Below are 17,134 nucleotides of genomic sequence, written 5' to 3'. Positions count from 1 at the left end.
GTAAAAACCAATAGAACAACAAAAATGCTAATTGGGCAGCTAGTCATATAAGCAGAGCTTACCATTTTTCAGGTAAGAAGGAAACTGAATACTCTCTTCAGATAGTGAAAAACACGTTGGAAACACAGCAGATGACCCAGTCTTAAGGTTTAAAAACCTCTTTCACATTATGTTTCACAACTGCACAATTGAACTTGTTGGCCTGTGACTTATTTAGTTGATGCCTAGCACTCTTTATATACTAATTTTCTGTTTAGGCAGTTTTAAGGATGCTCTTCATGTAAACTGAGAACTGTCCTGTATTGCTAAGCAGAAAGACAGGGAAAGTCCATGAAAGGAAACTTTCAGGGGAGTCTTATTGACTGTACATCATTCTTCTCAAATCACACACATGTAACTGCTTTTAAAGTATAGTCTGATGCAGAGGACACTTTATTAAATAAACCATAATGTTGGGGGAAATTGATAGCTATTTTAAGACACAACACAGTGACTAGAGAGTAATTTGTTTTTGCAGCCCCGTGGCTTGTTTTGGCCCAAAGAGGCCAAAAGCCTCTTTTGGTGCCTCTGGACTGTTATCGTCTACATACCAGAGATAACGCTCTGCTCCTTCTGCTTCTGTAACTGCCTCCTGCCTTTGCACCAGAAGTAAGGGTCCGAAGGACAAGCCCTCCCGTGCTCTATAAAAATAACTGCTCCCCCCGCTGCTGAGTGCCCAGAATTTGGAGACTGACTCCTCTGGGTCCGCGTGTGTAAAATAAACTTACACTCTGTACACCCGAAAGCAGCTGAGTTGTTTTCTGTAACATTTGGTTCCCTGACCAGGAATCCACACTCACTGGCGCAGGCTTTTGCCTCCGGTGAAGGGGAGGAGGAGTGGCTGAGAGGGAGCCCAATGGCTGAAGGGAAGTATGCATCCTGGTGATTTCGTCCCCAAATACCCCAGGCTCCGTGGAAGTCATCCTCCTGACAGCTCTTCAACCCGGGGAAGGCGGGGTGGAGACTGGAACTATCTGAACCTGAGAAGGCGCTGATCAGTTAGTGCCCCGGGGACCAGAGCCCAAGACCAGACCCACCAGTGTGGTGGAAGGAGAGACTGATCACCTCTCAGGCAGGCAATTAGCCCTAAGTCCTCCGGAGGCCAATTGGCCATCTGGAAGGGGAAACATATCCCCACCTGGGCAGTCCTACTCAGGCGGGACTGTATAAACTCTTGGATGTTTGTCTGTGTGTCTGTGGGAATGACTATGTTTGTGGCTCCACGGGTGACAAACCTACGGAGCAAGAGTGGGCCCCAACCTGTGGCTCCTCAGTCTGTCATATGGCATAAAGGCTGGGAGTTTAACCCGGATTCTACACGGGCAGCCTTAGCTAAGACAGACCCAAACTCCCCAAGAAGGGGTAGGCCAGGCGGGCGAAAGGAAAACCCCTTCCCTTTGTTTGTCTACGCTGTTCTGGGAGGGTCACCATGGGCGGGGGACCTTCCATTGCATTAGACTGCATGCTGCAGAACTTTGATCAGTTCTGCGGCCAGGATCCAACCATGGAGCCCAGTCAGTTAGAGGTCCTTTGCACCTCTGAGTGGCCAACATTTGGAGTAGGTGGTCTCCCCTGAAGGGACATTGAATTTAGGAAAAATTAGGGCAGCCCACCTCATAGTGACAGGCAAGCCAGGACACCCCGATCAGTATGTTTACATAGACCGCTGGCAGGAATTAGTGCAGGGCTTGCCGTCAGTGTGCAGGTCAGAAGCCTAGGACAGTAGGAAAGGCTGGCGGTAGGCGAAAAGTGGCACTATCCAGTGTTTTAGTCACCAGGTCAAGAGAAACACGCGGGCCCCCATTTTCAAAGGAGAGCGAGAGGAAGAGCCGCCTATCCGTCTGCTTCCCCTATATGCTCTGAAAACTCTCGGCCAGACCCAGGGAAGCAAAGACCCTCGTCTGTGGCAGAGATTCCGGCTCCTGCCGGTCTCTGGTGGCAGAGTAGAGACCCTGTTCAAAGGGGTCAGCCTCTCTAAAATATGCCCCAGTATAACAGAGCCGTTGCCCAGTAAGGCAGCAGGCAGTGACCCCCGCCCCCGCCCCTGCTGAAGGGACAGGAGGCTGTGGAGGCCTGCATGGCCCCCTGCACCTGGTCCTGCTAAAGGGGTCGCCAAGGAGACAAGCAGGGCTGCCCCAGTCCAGCCACCTTGACTGAGCCAGGAGCCAGCTGTGAAGACCTCCTGGGCCCGTGCTGGCGGCCCTGGCAGTGGTGGCCCTGGGGGTCCTTTGGAAACCAGATATCTCCGGGGGCAGGGAGCCACCAGATTGCCCAAGCAGAGGAACCAAGAGAAAAAAGAATGATAGATAAATCTAGATAAGTAGAAATATGTATAAAGGATATGAAAGTTTTAAACCTTGAGTAAAGGAAACCTCAACTACTTGTTTTCTGGTTTCATGGGAAAAGAGCAAATTTCTCACATGTGGTTCTATTTCTGATCAGAAACCTGTATTATAAGACCTAGGAAAGGTCACCTGTAGCCAGTTGGGGAGAATGCCTTTGCCACCTGGGACCCAGGAAGGGTCAATTGGGGCTGACCAGTGCTTCGGCCTGAGGCAAAGCAGCATGTCTCTGCCATGAGACTGGGCCTAAAGGAGCATGTCTCTGCAAGGCATCAGTGGACGCATTGGTGCAAGAGAATGCCTCTACCTGTGTATTGTTTTGGAACTCTGTGTTTTGGAATTTGCTCTGTATCTGCTCTGAAAAGGAAAAAGAAATAGCCCACTGGCAGGCGACAAAGACCAGGGTTACAGGCACCTACAGTCCTCAGCCTAGCTGGCTTAGACCCAGACCAGACTGCCACAGGGCTTCAGAAACTCTCCCACTCCCCTCAGTGTGGCCCTGGCCAGAGATCTAAAATAATTTACTGAGAAGGAGACTGACCCAGTGTTACTGCGGTGTGTAGATAACCTCCTTTCAGCCGCACCAACCCGAGACCGGTGCTGGGAGAGCCCTTGCCAGCTGTTCGAACTGCTAACCAAGACAGGGTACCAGGTGCCCTTAAAGAAGGGGCGCAAATCGAAACAGAGTGGGCACGACAAGCTGGAGGACAGGAAACTGCTACGAAGAATTAGAAGTTGTCAGACAGAAAAACATATGTCCCCCAGGGGCAAGCCAGCAATCTAGTGAGGCAGTGCCCCAGCCTCATTCATATGGGCAAGATGTCCCTAGAAAACCTGTTAAAAAGGTACTTTTACCTCCCTAACCTGGCTGCGCTCTGCACCTCTGCAGCAGTGCAGTGTGTTATGTGTGTTCAGAACAGTGCGGCAGGGCACCCAGGGATAAAGCCAGGAATACAGCACTCAGGGAGGCAGCCGTGTGAGGACTTGAAAGTGGACTTTACTGAAGTCGGACCCAGCTGAGGGTATAAGTACCTCTTAGCCTTTGTCTGCACCTTTTCTGGGTGGGTAGAATCCCCACCGGGACTGAGAAAAGCTGAGAAGTCACCCAGGACCTGATGAGGAAAATCATCCCAAGGTACAGATTGCCCCTGACTATTGGGAGTGATGATGGTCCAGCTTTTGTCTCAAACATAATACAGGAGGTAACAAGGCTCCTCAATACCACATGGAAATTGCTCACTGCATCCTGACCCCAGAGCTCGGGAAAAGTAGAGCGCATGAACCGGACTCTCAAGGAAACTCTAACAAAGTTCCACCAGGAGACCAGACTGCCTTGGACTGACTTGCTGCCGCTGGCACTACTTGGGATTAGGAATGCCCCTAACCCTTCAGGCTATACCCCGTATGGTCTTTGGGAGACCTCCTCCCATCCTCAGAATAGACAATGGGGGACCCCAGGGAGCGGGAACTCTGGTGGTGCCTCTGCCTTCTGGGGAGATGAGACCCACTACAGCTTCTCCTTCCCTGAAGGTGGGAGAAGTCTCCACCACGGATTTATAGCCCCTGCGAGTGGGCTCTGCTCACCTGCTGCACCAGGGCCCTCTGGGGCCTCCTTCACTCTGGAGACTGGAGCCAGAGCCTCGGGGCTGCCAATGCAGGTGGGTGGAACCAGAGTCAGGGTGCTGCCATTTTGGGTAAAATGGATGAGCCACGTGAATGTCCCACCATGGAAGACAGAGCGTTCATGGGTGTCGCCATCTTAGAACTGGCTAGGGCTTCTTTTCAGATTATGAGCTGTATGCTGCTGCTGTGTGGGCACTGCAGCAGTCGGGTTCTCTGTGTAGCTGGTTCTGATAGGAATAGCTCTAGTTTTGAAGGTCATTAACTAGGGTCCAAGGCTGACTATCTGATTTATAGGGTGTTTGCAAGGTCTAAGCTTCAGAAAGGTGAAAAATGTCCCTGCAAATCTAGGGACTTTTAATAAAAGATGCCTATAGTGCTAGGGACTTTTAGCTGCCAGATACTGAGTTTAAGTACAGTCCTTCCCAGTGTGGGAAAACAACAGGGATTAAAGGGGAATTATGAATAAATCTAGATAGGTAAAAAGTCTATAGACAGTTTGTGAATACTGCAGAAAATCTGTGGGAAGTTATAAAAATAAATGGAAATGTAAAAGTTTTGGAAAAAAAATATGTGATGTTAGTAATAGAAGGTAGAAGGCATGGAGATGCATCTTGATGGATATTAGAAGAAGAAATGGATACTTCCTTGGATGGATATTTTCCTTCAAGCTTTGTGTGTTTTTCTCCCTACCTGATCCCTCCAGAACTTGGCATTCTGAAGGAGTGAGTGATGATGTAAGGTTTCTTTGCATAAAACCAATAAGACCAGGATTTTAAAAATATTTTATTTATTTATTTTCAGAGAGAGGGGAAGGGAAGGAGAGAGGGAGAGAAGTATCAATGTGTGGTTGCCTCTCATGAGTCCCCCACTGGGAACTGGCCTGCAACCGAGGCACGTGCCCTGACTAGGAATCGAACGGCGATCCTTTGCTTCACAGGCCCACACTCAATCCACTGAGCTACACCAGCCAGGGCAAGACCACTTTTTAATAGTTATTTTGTTAACCAAGACTTTGACTGGAATGTCATGCCTGAAGGAGGCATGTATGGGTTCTGGTCATTACCAGAAAGCTCTGAGGAACTGGGATTGACTTGCGAAGCTAGTGAAAGCCCATGAGAAAAACCTGATACTTTGATTAGTTGTGCGGTCCATGCCAGTCTTTCCAGGGAAGGAACGAAGGTTGCTTTCCTGAAAGATGGCTAAAAAGAAACCTGTAAGCACAATGGAGGCTCAAGGATTTGAGTGAAATGACTGGTACAGGCGAAGCCAGATGGCAGATGTGTGGCTCTGCTTCTGTGCCCCAAGGGGCCGACTGAGGAGTCAATCTAAGGGTTCCCTATGTGAGTTCCAGCGAAGCAGACTTAAGGACCATAAGTGATCCCTGCTGCTCTTGACGTGTTTATGCAAATGAACAGTCAAAATCAAAAGCGGGACCCAAAGTAGTCCCTGTAATAACAGTAAGGGTGATCTTAAGGAGAAAAACTGTGGGTCAAGGAAAATCACTATGCTCACTATGGACATCAGAGTTGTGCAGCTATCTGTCTTGAAAGTTTGTTTTCATTTAAGAGTTAAAACCAGGTTTGGGATGTCACCAAAGATGTACAATTTACAGGTGCAAAGGACCTGTCAAATTGCCACTGTTAAATGTCATTGCAGGAAGTACCCTGCAATGGAATGTCTTCCCAAAAGACAATCTCACAGGCACAGAGACTGGTTTGGGGATTATTGTGTGAATTAACCTGTGTGTTCTTCTGTTTTCATAGGGTGTATGCCTATGACCTGCCTATGCCTATAGATGATTAGTTACAATATAGGCCTCATTTAAGGAGCCCATCTTTGTCCTTTCCCCCCTGAGACTCAACGGTTTGATTGAACTAAGTAGTTAGGTTGATAAAAGGTTGGGGTGGTCTGTGGGCTTCACTTTAGAACGATTTTCCCTTTTCTGTCTTGATAACTTGGACATAAAGGGCTCAGAAATCTGAAAGGAGGGAAATCCTAATATATTCCCCTCAGCCCAAGTGAAGTATAGTGGGCCACAAGAGTCTTGGATAGGTGTAGCATGTCTTGTACACCTTCCTCCAGATAAGCCATTCTTTACGGAAGTCCCTGCCTTTGTCATTTAATAGTTATGATTTAATTGTACTTCCAATTTCTTGCCTAATCTGTCATCTCCAGAATATGACCAGACCAGAAGGCCAACAGTCCAGTAATGCCAGCCTTTGGACATCAAGCCTGTGACTTCCTGGTGACAGCCAACTGACCAGGACCCTATAAGGTCCTTCCCCTTGCAGGAAGGACTCCCTCCATGCTGCACCCCCCCTTTCTCTTTCAGGATACCCCTGACCCAAGGGTAGGTAGGATGACATCCATGTCCAGCCACAAGTAGTTACAAGAAGATGAGACCTTCATCCATTGTCCTTTATATGATTCCAGAAGGAGAAAGGAATCTCAGAACCCCTCCCTAATAGTAAATCACAGGAGGAGAAAAATGATGAGGAAAGAAACTTCATTAATGCTCTGAATCCAGGAAAAGTGGGGGACCTGTATGTTCCTAGGAGAGAAATGTTGCTACTATGTAAATCCGTCAGAGATCATAGCAAAGAAAGTTAAAGAAATCAGAGAGAATATAAACTGCCGCACCAAAGAAATAGAAAGTTAGAATTAGAGAACTAGGGAATAAACCCTCAAGCTTGGCTCCAGTAATTGCCCCCCCCCTTCCTGGGACCCCTAGTCATCATTTTCTTAGGCCTGAGTTTTGGCCCCTGTATACTACAGACCATAGTCCAGAGTCTAGAGGCCACAGTGACCTGCAGAACAACTGCCAAGATCCTGTCCCTCCAGAGACATCATTATCAGAAGATACCTCAAGATTTATAGGCCAGCTTTATAGTGATGCTAGACCAGCTAACAGTGATGTCAAGCATCAAAGGGAGGAATGTTGGGGGAAATTGATAGCTATATTAAGACACAACACAGTGACTAGAGAGTGATTTGTTTTTGCAGCCCAGTTGTTTTTGCAGCCCAGTGGCTTGTTTTGGCCCAAAGAGGCCAAAAGCCTCTTTTGGCATCTCTGGACTGTTTATTGTCTACATGGCAGAGATAACACTCTGCTCCTTCTGCTTCTGTAAACTGCCTCCTGCTTTTGCACCAGAAGTAAGGGTCCAAAGGACGGGCCCTCCCTTGCTCTATAAAAATAACTGCTCCCCTGCTGCTGAGGGCCCAGAATTTGGAGACTGACTCCTCTGGGTCCGCGTGTGTAAAATAAACTTCCACTCCATACATCCGAAAGTGGCGGAGTTGTTTTCTGTAACAATAATAATATATTTTATAAAATAAAAAAATACATAAAAATTTAGCCATGACAGAGGTATAAAAATGCAAAAAAATTAATATAATTGTTGTAATAAGTTGAGTTCATTAATTCATGATACTAAATTCTTCACTAATACTTAGAGAGAATTTTAAAGTTTTTATTTTCCACTGCAAAATACTTCTAAAAGAGATGGAAGAGCAGGTGCTCCTTCGGTCAGTGATTCTTTTAGCCACTCTTATTAAAAGGCTTTCTTTTGGGCTTCTGGCCAAAAAAACTATCTATCTAACTTGTAGATAGATTCACATTGTCTGCTCACACAACCATAAGAAGGGTGACTAGCAATCTTATCACCCTTATCACCCGGAGACAGACTGACTCATAGGCAACATCTCAATGTAGTGATGGAGAATACACTGGGCATTTGGGGGATCAAACCTCCAGGGCACCCCCTCCAAGCCTCAGCAGAACCTTCACCAGGCCCTTCCTTTGAACATTTGAAACCAGAGAGCTCTTGTCTGAAAGAGCACTTTCCTTGGTGCGACAGTTCTCCAGACCCTGGACTCACAGTGCTCTTGCCTGCCTTTTGACTGAACTCACCCTGCACTGATCAGGGTCCCTGTAAAGCCCCTGACATTGGCTGACGTTCTACTTATGTCCTCTAGGGGACAACATTGAGACACACAGGAACATGGCTTTGGCTAAGAAAATGGAAGAGGCTGATATTATCCCCAGCTTCATCAGGCTTTCCTTTGGCCCACCCTGTTGACTACTCTTTGCCTCCTGCTACTTCTAGAGATTGCTAATGAAAAGAAGCTGTGCAGCCACCTGACAAGCTCAGGGGGCCACATGGCAGGCCTGACAAGCCTCCCAAGACAGTGTGTTCAGAAATATCTAGCTGGGCAAGTGATGACAGGTTGTTGCATCCAAGGCATATGTTTTCCTTAGGAAATGTAAGTCTTTAGCTTGAGTGCGCACTGATTTTTTTGGGGGGTCCATCTTGGAGAAGATAACTTTGAGACATTAGAGTGATTTCTTTTGCTGGATAATTCAAAGGCCCAGAGTCTGGACTAAGTGTATGAGATCACAGACTGTTATTGTTATCTGGTCCCCTGTACCTCCTCTGTGTCTTGTAAAAGTGAATTATCTTGTACTATCAATGTAAAAGATATGTTTCTTTCTTTTGGGGTTTTATTTTTCAATTCTGGAGATTTCCCTCCTATGTTATTTCTCACCTCCTAATGAATTCTATGCCAGGTTTTCACTTTGTACTTTGATTATCATGTACAAAGTAAGTTACAAAACTGCCTTTCTTCAAAGGATTTGAGTCCTTTCTCCAAGGCATGTGAAGTCTGTTTTATTCTAATAAATTCACTACATTGCTTCAAGTTTTGAATGTTTCTTACCTTGACAGGGCCTGGGAAGACCTTGTCCCTCAGAGGTTTCTGCATTGCTCTGTACCCTCCTATCCCTGGCATAATACATGGCAAGGTGAGTTGGTCACCAGAAAGCCTCTCAGGCAGAAATCAGAGATTGTTCCAACAGCCAGCAGCAGCAGAAGGACAGGACAAACAAATAGACATGGAGAGGAACGGTCTATCTGAAATTGCCCTGTGAGGAACAGTAAGCTCAGAGGCACCTGACTTTTCACCACAGTCTTTTCTTCCTGGGACACTCAGGACATCCCCCACTTCACACCCAAAACTGCATGTCCTGCTCAGAAATCTGCTCTTGAGTCTTTCTCCCTGGAAACAAATGCCAGTCTGCTAACAGCCTGAGATAGAAGGCAGGCCTCCTATACCATCATCTCCATGTTTGACCTCTTCTCATTCTCAAATTCATGGCTGTGACCAGAAGTCTTGCTGGGAGGAAAGAAAACCTACACAGAGCATTTGAGAACATGAAGAAGACTGGATTCCAGCTCGGTGTCTGTGCTACAAGTAGAAATAACCCTCAATTTTGATGACATCTGGGTATGTTTCTGAGGTGAAGAGAGACCCAAGACCAAGTCACCACAGAGGCCAATGGGGCATAAGTGGCTCATCCTCTCAGAGATATATGAGCCCCATCAGCCTTCCTATAGCAAGTGTACCCTACAGGTCAGTAAGAGCAATCTGTCCTGAGAGCTTATTAGATGTAGAGTCTCTGATCCACTGCACCCCTGCCATTTCAGAATTTGCAGTTGAACAAAATCTGGAGTCTTCCCCTGTGCACAGAAGAGCAGGAGAAAATGGTTCTATCTTCTTGTCAAGAGATACCATCTTTCATGGCACCCACAGTAGTGGGACAGATGCTGAAGCTACGGGTTTGAGGTGTCATCTGGGTATTGTAATGTTTCCAAAGATTCTCAGGTGATTTGATGCATAGTAGGGGTGGCAGTGGTGACATACCTGTGGTAGGTTATTTTCTTTTGATAAATATTTTATTTATTACTTTTAGAGGGAGAGGAAAGGAGAGAGAAGAAGAGAAAAACATCAATGTGTGGTTGTATCTCATGGGCCCCCCCAGGGGGCAAGGCGTATGCCCTCACTGGGAATTGAACTGTCAACCCTTTGGTTCTCAGCCTGCACTCAATCCACTGAGCTACACCAGCCATGGAGACGTTTTTACTGCCTTAGCTCAAGAACTGCTGTTCTGAAGGGAAAATTCAAATATGATTGAAAGAAACTGTGGGTAAGGCCAATGTGCCCCTGATAGGGAGCTGTGGAGAATGCTCAGAATCCTGACAACCCTGACTTCTGCTTTTCCAAACTCAGCATGAGAGTGAATAATTGTGAGTGTTTATATGCATGTGCACATCGGTGTGATATTGAGAGATCTCTGGAGTTCCCAGGAAACCAGATTATAGAAGGGCATACTGATTACAAGTGATAAGGGAGGCAGAATGAGGGCATGTGGTGGGAGGGTCCTGCACACACACCCTGCCTCCAGCTCACATGACAAGAATAGTAAACATGCCCCAGAATAAAGCTCAGTACACTGGTAGGACACACAGTAGACTGCACCATTCTGGACAGAGGTGCCTACGAAGCTCAACAAACCTCAATCTTCTCTCACGGACACAGTTACAGAGAAGACAGCACACACCATGGGGTCCCTGTCAGTCTCTACCCACACAAGACTTGTCCACTGGCAAGGGCTCCTGGTGGCTGGTAAGCAGGAGAAAATTCCTTGGGGTGGACTAAGGATTTGACACACAGGCTGGATGGAATCTTCTGAAGAGGCCATTGTTCCGAGAAAAGAGGGAAGGCTTTTGTTTGGAAATGAGTGTTAAGGACAAAGGAGCAGAGTAGGATGAGGACGGGGGGCTCAGTGAGAGGAAAATCTTGTAATCTGGAAGTGGTGAGAGGCAGAAAAACCTCAATTGCTGTTTATTTCCTATTATTCGTCATTGAGTATTGAATTATGAAAACTGATAATGATAATAATACTGATTTATATCATGAAACACTAGAAAAGAAAACTTATCCAGGGCTGCTAGACATGGTATTTACCACCAAACTCAGAAATGGTTGAATACACCCCAGAACGTATAAACGTGGAGTTTCTCACTCACACAACTCCAAGTACTTTCAGCCTTTTGAAGTTACTGGAGGAACAAGATCAAATGAGGCCCTGCTTTCATTGACCCCACCTTCTATGGAGAAGAGAGGGAAAATGAAGGATCTAGATGTGATGTCAGGTACTCGCAAGCACCATCAAAAATGCAGAGGAGGGTCTGATCTAAAAGTGGAGACAGAGGATCTTTAAGGAAGGTAGTCAGGAAAGGTGTTTTCAAAGACGCCTCTGAGTATCAGAAGGAGTCTGAGCACAGTGAGGGGGAGGGCAGAAAAACACCTGGAAAAGAGTATTTGAAACAGAGAAGATAACAGTTGCAGAGATACTCAAGTAATGAGGGGTCATGCTCTTGACTTTGACTATGGGAGACACGAACATACAGGCAAAGGCTGAGAGATGCAGAAACGAGCTCAGGATTCAGGGTCTTGTCTTCCCTTCACAACACTTGCATACAAACATAGATTTTTTTTCTTATTTTCTAGTCTCTCTCTTCAACTTCTGGTGCCAGCCCATCACAGCTCAACTTGGTATGGTGCCTGTCTCTGCTATTGAAGGGGACGACGTGCTTCTACAGATTCGCAATAAGCCTTCAAATGTGCGACACCTCTTGTGGTACAAGGGGGTAGGCGAGGTCACCAAAAATATAATTGGATTTCTTTCAAGTAAGCCAGGAATGCATATAAGAGGTACTGTATCAAACCGATTCGTACTACATCGAAATGGGTCCTTGTTGATAAAGAGGGTCACCAAAGCTGATGAAGGAATGTACACTATAGGAGTCCGCCTTAATAATTCAACAACAGACGTAGGATTTGGAAGACTCATTGTATATGGTGAGTGATTGCTCTATGACCTGTTGGTGTTGGGTGGGGTGACTTCTGCTTCACACTCAGGGCTGATAATCCAGCTTGCACTCACCTCTGCATTTTGTTTCAGGTTGGGATTTGACATTTAATGCAGGAAATCACAGTGTAGACAAACTTCCTAAGATCTTAGTTCCCTTCCCAAATTCCAGTCCTGCAGACAGTCGAAGCAGACAAGAGTATGACTAAGACGGAAGTAACTCAGAAGAGTAAGACTTCTCTCAGTTAAACATCCTGAGCACCTGCCTAAGAACTGGACCCTGAGAATGACCCTGATGTACTAGGTCAGAGCATGGTCTGGGAGGCCTCCTGAAATTCTTCCCAAGCTCAGTTCAGAAACCACTCTCCAGAACATTGTGCCAGGCATCTTGACTCCAGGGAGTCTCAAGGGACTGTGCTAGCTTGGGGTTACCCTCCTGTGAAAGGCTGAGTGTGTAATGGTTTAAGAGATGCCCAAGTCACAAGGCTCCGGTGCTGGTCACCAGTTGTGGCTCAGGCCCAAGAGCCACATCTTGGCAAAAATGAAATTCAGTATCATCTGGGTCTGTGTGTGGAAAGAACAGTTAGACAATGTTCTTCTACATAACTGACTGTCCTGGGGGACTTAGGAAGGTTCAGAAAAAGTCAGCAACAGCAGAAAGAAACTGAGAAAAAAGAAGATGCTCCTGGAAGGTCCTTATTCACCAGGGATCTACCAAGGGATTCTCCCTCAATGAATTGGTGCAGATCCTTTTGTGTTAGGTATCCTCAGCTAATAGAAATACACTTTGTCCATGCAGTAGATTTAAAAAAAAAGAAAAAAAAAACTAATGTATTTTTTCTTTAGAACCAAATTACCTGCAGTAACAATCAGAGTTACTGCATAGCTCTCCTGCTCAGGTGGCCTATCCTGGCTCATTTGACTCACACTCACCTTGAAAGACCGAACATACCTGTTGGCCCAGAGGCCTGAGTAGTCAACTGTCAACCGACTTTCCCCTGGGTGCTATGCATTACTTATGCACAAACCCAGCCTCTGGGATGTCCTGGGAAATGGTGCCTCATAGAAACACACTTCAGCTGGCTGATGGAAGTCTGTGCAGCTGAAAAGAAATAGACTTTTTTGTCAACCAGGCAGTCAGGTGGCCTGTGAAGAAGCAGAATTACAGGGGTGTATCTGACTTCCAGTCTATGTCTTTCCTTACCCAAAAACTGATGCTTAAATGACACCTGGGAAAGTCGGTACTTTTCCCCAAACATATAGCTGGAGGTCATACATTGTTTCAGGACCCACACTCTCATTCATTTTCTGTTTCTCTACAGAGCCTGAATTGGCGGTCTCCCTCATAGCCAGCAATACCACACTCATAGAGAATAAGGATAGTGTGGTCTTGACTTGCACCACAAATGCAACCTTCATCCACTGGTTTTTCATGGACGTGAATCTGGAGCTCCATGAGCGCATGGATATATCTGAAGATCGCCAAATTCTCACCATAAACCCTGTGAAGAGAGAAGATGCTGGGATTTACTGGTGTGAAGTTTCCAACCGTGTGAGGACTGCTGAAAGTTTTCCTGTTGTACTGGATGTGAAGTTTGAGTGACCCTACCTTCTTGCCATGTGTTATTAAGTTCTAAATAAAAAGTTGTGCAGCATAATAATAGATATTTTGAAGATTATCAGTTCTTAAAATATTTGCAGTGTATCAATTAACACTAAAAATTGTGAGCACACATTGTCATTATTGTTGAATTAATGTCATATTTCAGACAATTCTCATCACAGGTTAGTCTCATTTGTTCCATGTCCACAGTGTAGGTGACATTATGTCCTTCAGAGGACAAGCACTGGACCTGTGATAACCAGAAAGAGCAGGTGATGAGTTCATAGAATCTGAGCTCTGTCCTTCTTCATGTAAATATGTGCAGTGTAAATATATACCTGGACACAGTTGTATGCACCGGGAATAGACAAGAGAACACTTGCACAAGTAGCAATACTGATCTTATTCTTTCTCTTTCTTGCAAAAGATTTCTAAAGCCTTGAAGATTCTTAATTATATCTCAGTAAAATTATTTCCATAACTGCAATACATTTCTGTACCTTTTGTTAGTAATATCTGATTGGAAGCTTTGGTAATAAAACCAAAACTTTAGCTCATATTTCCTAGTTCAGACCAATGCCCATGGAATTAGAAATGACTTCAAGCCTTATGAAGCTAAGTTTGACCTCCTTGGTCTGTGGTATCTCTTGCAGAATAGGACACCACCCAGAGAACTTCTCAGGGCAAAGCTTTCTAATCTCAGGTGACTGTTAAAACTTTCATCCTATGACATATATATATCTATATATATCTATATAATCTATATCTATATCTATATCTATATCTATATCTATATATATCTATATCTATATCTATATCTATCTATATATATATAATTCATCAGAGAAAAATATGTGGTGAAAGACAGTTGCTCTGCACTTAGGTAACTAATGAGACCAACTCTGGTGTCACCAGCCAAGTCCTCCCTAATCCCATCTGCTTCTTTCTAGGTCTGGCTCAAATGTCACAGAGACATGGAGGTTTTCCCTGACCATCTTACATAAGAAAGTACCTCCCCCCCCCAACCCATCCACTATCTCTACTGGATCTCAACTGATTCTTCTTTAGAGCAATTGTCACCATCAGGAAAGTTTGGGGAAGTTTCTCTTGGATTAATCATTCAACTTCTTTACCCACTACACTCTCATTTCTACTCTCTTTTCTTTCCATGTCCCTCTCTCAAGTGAGGCATTGTCTCCTCAAACCATTCACAGTGTGGACTCAACCTCCCTGGAGTATGTCTTATCATGGCAAGTTGGTGGCAAACCACTGAAGCTCTTAACTTTACAAGTTGAGCCTATCAATTGCACTTTCTCCCACCCTTATCCCTTCTTAGTGTCAGTCCAGACTCAAGTGCCTGGGAAGCTAGCTATTCTATTGTCTTCCCAATTCCACTACATTTGGTGGGTTTTCTTCAATCACCCTAGCTGTCCTCTAGGGCCCAGAGGACAGACCCTGGGCAGGATGATGCAGAGACCACTCCACAGAAACAAAAACATAGTTTGCTTTCAGTTTAAAGACATTTAATTTTTATGTTTTTATTTATTCTTTTATCTACTGCATTGGATGATATGTAAATAGACCACTGAGGAAGTTATTTTTGAATTACAGATGTTTTCAATGTATGAGGATCTTTCCACTTATTAGTATGGAGAAAGGCAAGTAATTCATTGATTATACATATTTAGTTTTATTAATTGTTTTTAGAAAGTAGCCATTTAAAAAATATTTTTTTTATTTATCTTTAGAGGGGGAGGGAAGGAGAGAAATGTCAATGTGTGTTTGCATTTTGTGAGTCCCCTGCTGGGAACTGGTCTGCAACCCAGGCATGTGCCCTGACTGGGAATCGAACCTTGATCGTGTGGTTCGCAGGCCCGTGCTCAATCCACTGAGCTACACCAGCCAGGGCCATATTTAGTTTTATTTTTAAACCACATGCCCATACATGGTTCATGAAGCTTCTTCTTAAAGCAGCATTTCGTATTTTTACCATGTGAACAATAAGATCTATTCCAGGGCAGCCACAATCATTCTCATCAGAAACATAAAAGAATTTCAATCGTATGTGTACACATCAATACTAAGTATGTTGTTGACTCGTCCTTTAGATATGTTATCAATACATTTAGCAAAGGTAACACTATTTTATTTGTGAAAAATAGTGCCCATTAATGAACTAAAATTGGGTTAGTTTTGTTATATTTTAATTTGTGTAAGTCAATTAATTTGAGGAATTATTATAAACCAATTCTAATTATTTCCAGAAGAGGTGGGCATAGAGTCATCTATACAGAGAGACACAACCAATGACTTGATTGTTTAATTTAAAAACTATTTAATATTTCTGAGAATACTGGGAAGGTCTCCCTCTGGCCCTTCCAATGTCTCAGAAAAAAACAAAAACAAGAAAAAGTTAAAATATAGAGAAAAGAAATCTCATGAAATAGTGAGTAAATTGTGAAAGCCATCAAGAAATCAATTCAGGAATGTGCTGCTAAGCTTACAGATGTGTTTGGATCACATATGAATAAGTGATGATTATAGTCCTAATCTGTTTCTGGACTACTTGGCCTTGCTTTGTCTGTAGGAGTTGAGAATAGAGTCCTCTGACAATCCCATAGTCAACCAACCTAGTGGTATGAGTTTGAGACCAGGAAAAGATAAGATGAAACTGTACAACTGCATGATCAAAGTGTTCATGAAAATCACACTAACATGGCTGAAGAAAAAAGACTTTAAATTGCTATTTGAAATGCTCAGGGGAAAAGATTGAAGGCCAGTCAGGGACTAAATAAGGGTCTGGGACAATTTGTTGGATATCAAGAAACCTGGCGTGAACTTGCAGGGTGTTATATCACTGAATATGACTCTCTTAAAGCAACCTTTTGTTTTGAGAAGACTATGATGACTTTTGGATACAGCCACTTATGCTTTTAGCAGTGTGATGAGGTTAAATATACCATAGGTGGACTTGGAAACATTGAACTTTTAAGAAAGTGGTTTACACTAATATTGAAATGAACAACAATAATCTGAGAGCTTTGTTTGGACTTCACATATGGGCAAGCTATATTGCTTCTAATTCAAAAGCCAGTGCAAAAACAAAGAGAAAAGAGAACAACAGAAAATATGCTAATTGGGCAGCTAGTCAAGTTAGCAGAGCTTACCATAATCCAGGTAAGAAGGAAACCAAATACTCTCTTCAGGCAGACAAAGATGTGTTGGAAACCCAACAGATTACTCAGTCTTAAGGTTTCAAAACCTCTTTCACATTATATTTCACAACTGCACAATTGAACCTATTAGGCCGTGACTTATTTAGTTGATGGCTAGCACTCTCTATATACTAATTTTTCTGTTTAGGCAGTTTTAAAGATGCTGTTCATGTAAACTGAGAACTGTCTTGTATTGCTAAGCAGAAAGGCAGGAAAGTCCATGAAAGAAAACTTTCAGGGGGCTTTTGTTGATTGTACATGATTCTTCTCAAATCACACACGTGCAACTGCTTTTCAACTATAGTCTGATGCAGAAGATACTTCCTTAAATAAACCATAATAATATATTTTATAAAATAAACAAATACATAAAAATTTAGCCATGACACTGGTATAGAAATGCAAAAACCATTAATATAACTGTTGTAGTAAGTTGAATTTGTTAATTCAAAATTCTAAACGTTTTATTAATTTTTAAAGAATTTTAAAGTTTTATTTGCCAGCGGAAAATACGTTGAAAAGAATGGGAAGAGCAGGTGCTCCTCCCGTCAGTGATTTTTTTTAGCCACTCTTATTAAAAAGCTTTCTTTTTGGGCTTCCG

General features: G+C 44.1%; 1 long non-coding RNA gene and 1 pseudogene across 1 annotated transcript; one reads left to right on the top strand and one right to left on the bottom strand.

The window, feature by feature from the left end:
• Positions 1-2,900: 2,900 nt before the first annotated feature.
• On the bottom strand, positions 2,901-11,163 carry LOC119002118 (uncharacterized). Its single transcript, XR_005069685.1, has 3 exons — positions 11,152-11,163; positions 3,246-3,249; positions 2,901-3,012 (listed from the first exon to the last, which is right to left on the bottom strand). It is a non-coding gene; the product is annotated as an uncharacterized LOC119002118 (long non-coding RNA).
• A 238-nt stretch (positions 11,164-11,401) lies between these two features.
• LOC119002128 (ER membrane protein complex subunit 2-like) lies at positions 11,402-16,569 on the top strand (annotated as a pseudogene).
• The last annotated feature ends 565 nt before the right edge of the window (positions 16,570-17,134 follow it).

This window comes from Sturnira hondurensis, unplaced genomic scaffold (genome assembly GCF_014824575.4).
Source record: "Sturnira hondurensis isolate 20B ecotype Veracruz unplaced genomic scaffold, ASM1482457v3 Scaffold0017418, whole genome shotgun sequence".
Classification (NCBI taxonomy): domain Eukaryota; kingdom Metazoa; phylum Chordata; class Mammalia; order Chiroptera; family Phyllostomidae; genus Sturnira; species Sturnira hondurensis.
Note: the sequence above shows the minus strand (reverse complement) of the source record. Positions and strands in the feature narration are given on the sequence as shown.